This window comes from Montipora capricornis, chromosome 4, assembly GCF_036669925.1.
Source record: "Montipora capricornis isolate CH-2021 chromosome 4, ASM3666992v2, whole genome shotgun sequence".
NCBI lineage: Eukaryota > Metazoa > Cnidaria > Anthozoa > Scleractinia > Acroporidae > Montipora > Montipora capricornis.
In genome coordinates this window covers 48,523,137-48,526,321 of record NC_090886.1, presented here as the reverse complement: position 1 = coordinate 48,526,321, position 3,185 = coordinate 48,523,137, and positions in this window count along the sequence as shown.

The following is a 3,185-nucleotide window of genomic DNA, read 5'->3' as shown; positions in this document are numbered from 1 at the left end:
ATCGATGGTCTAAGGCGTTTCCATGCCATGTCATTTGCTTTAGATTCTCCTTCTATTTCTTTAGTGTTATCTTCTGTCGAAGAGGCGTTTGTAAATTTGGCGTGGACAAAGTGGCGGGTTGTTAGATAATCGAGAGCAGTAGCGTCGCTATTGCTGTACTCTTGGTAAATGACTTCATCATCCGTGGATTGAGAATACCATTCTTTGCCGGTGTCTTCCAAGGCATTGTAGCCGATCAGGTCTGAAAGATTATCGCTTTTGATGAAGTCATAGTTCTCAGCGACAATTCGAGTAAAGTTGAACACGATGTGGGCAAAGAATTCAGCAATAGTATGGGCTAACATCTCGGCGTGCCTTTAACAGCTATGGGGGGACAACGCTCCGATGTCTTTCTATGAGTAGAAATGACTTGGGATCCTGCTAATCAACTTCAATCTCCTCCGTTTCAGTACTTGGGGTTGTAAACATTTTTGTGTGGTTTTTTTCTGTTTTCAATTCAGTTATTTTGTTTATAACACTTCCACTTGTATAAAGATAGCGAGATGTAATCGAAAAATGATATAATTGAGAGTACTTGATACCGCGGGCACAGTTTTTCCCAATCGGACCGACCACGTCCAGTGAATAACATGGATGTCAGTGTCAATTTTTATATGGAAAATCCGAAGTGCAAAAATGCACTCATTGCCCATTATCTACTGATAGGAGCTCATCAATAGGAGCCTTTCCGAATAGATTTATTTATAAGATGCCTCCCTTGGGAGATTTAGCACGCCCTCTGTTAAAAGCCAATCAAAACAAAGCTATATCAGTCTCAGCGGCAAGCGCGCTATGGGAAAGCAATTTCCGGCCTAAAAATACCACTACTACCAACAACATGAAAATCGATGCCCAAAAAATTAAAGAACTACGCATCAGTTTCCTTAAGCGGGAGTCTCCAGTGGAACATCTAACCGCGGATGGTGGTGTTATTGACACTGTTACACACTTTTAATTACTTGCATGGATTGTATATCGCATCTGATCTCACTTGGTCCCATCATGTAGATTATACTTACAGTACGGCAAGCAAAAGACTCTATGCTCTTCGTACCCTAAAACGTGCTGGTACGTCATCAAACGACCTGGTTTCAGTTTACTGTTGGTTAGTAGTACGCATGCTAAGCCTGACACTTCACTATCACTAACAGTCTTCGTGATCAAATAGAACAAATTCAACAAAGAGCGCTTAAAACTATCTTTCCAAATTATTCCTACGAGGAAAGCCTGGTTAGTCTACCTGATTACACTGTTTGACTGCCGAGAGAGTTTATGCCATGCAGTATAAAAATCTGCTCTTGGACCTGCCAACAAGCTGAACTGTTTACTACCTGAAAGGAAAACACATCACTACCGTCTCAGGAATCCAACAACATTCCCAATTTTTAAATGCCGAACCAAGAGATTCGCTGACGTATTCATTCCATCTGCTGCGCGCCAAGGGGACAATACTGGCATTTAATTCGGTACTGATATTTGATCAGGCATTCTTAATAATATTATCTCCTAAGTGGATTGACCAATTGTATTGTATAATTCTCATCGTTTTTAATAGTGTATATATAGATTCTTGCAAAACTATGTTTTTTAGATCGGGCCCCCTTCGACCTACAAATTGATTATTTTGGTAATAAAGTTTAAAGTTTAAATAAATTTACTCGGGAAATGGTTGACTCAAGGAATTAGTGAAAATAGAGGCTCCCCTTGATGAACTACTGCTTCGGATTGTTCTAACTTGCTTTAGCGAGCTTCAGAAAACGTGGAATTAAAGTAAAAGGTTAAGTTAGAGTCTCTCAGTTCAGTTGAAAGTGCACATACACGCTTTCGTGTAGTATGGGTAAAATTGGGTTTCATGCAGGTTAAATCCTAGACTTGGGCTTTCCAAAGTTGCTCAAAAGTTTTTCCAAAGAAAGTCAAAAGTTGCTTTTTAACGAAAGTCGCTCAAAAGTTGCAAAAAAAAAAACATTTATTGTTTCTCGTTTTTTTTATTTGGTCTGATGCAAATCTGTACAACAAAAGTACCATTTCTAAGCATTTTTGTGCAATTTTGCGTAGTAGCCAGTGTCTGTAAATAAATTTGTTCAAAATGCGCATGAGTAAATACTACTACTCTGGTCTTTTGACTTGCCTTTTGCAATAACTGTCTTTGATTTAATATGTTTCTTGGATGCAATGTGCTTCGTAACGGAGCTTTTCTTTTAAGACACAGTTGCATGCGTCACCTCTGAGTTTACCCGACACTACAGTAATGCACTTATCAATGTTAAGCCCCCGGGGCATGCCCCCTTGAAATCGCTGCTTTAGCTGGAGTACTTAGTCTTGCCCCTGCTTCTATTCGAAATCTCCGTCCGCCATTTTCTATTTCCTTTAAAAACCGCTGACCTAGTAGCCCGGCTGCATGATCTTTTGTTCATGATCTGCCCCGAGGGAAACTGCTCTTTTTTCACAAATTGTCCACTGAAACACTGTGAAATGTGGAAGCTAAAAGCTGCTCCGATGTCTCAGAATTTGTAGAAAACTAGAAAAGTTGCTCGAAATACGAAAATTTGTTCAAAAGTTGTTCAGGAAGGCCCTATCTTAGACTACTAGAAGTCCTCTCCAAGTCAGTCGCAACCGCCCTCTTTATAATTAGTCACTCAAGCGTGCCGAAAAGCTCTCTCCCCAATCTCTCCCCATTCGTCCCTCGGCTTTTCGGCTCGTTTGCGTGACTAAAGCAAGGCACCGCTGGATGTCTAGTTCAGGCAGCGTTTTCATTTGTAAGTGCATCGTATTCCATGCGGTTACGCCTTCTGTCTACACGACACCGATCGAGACCGTTGTCGAAAGTAGTCAAAACGATACTGTTTCATCTGTCTTGTAAACGGCGAAACCGCATCGATTTGAATGCGGTTGCTAGTTTGGGTTCAAAGTTTGCCTTGTTCGATTTTAAATTGCGAATCTTACACGTAGTGCAGCGCTCGCATTTCCATCACGACTTTGATTTCTGGTTTGAAATCGCCTTTTCAGTTTTCATGCATTAGCTGTCCTTAATAAATGGAGAAGCTTATCATAACGATTGGCAGACTGAGGCTTTTCCAATTGTTAACTTTTTCGCAGCCGTTGTTATGCTCTGGCAAAGTGATAAAGAAAACAACGAAGCTAAGTTT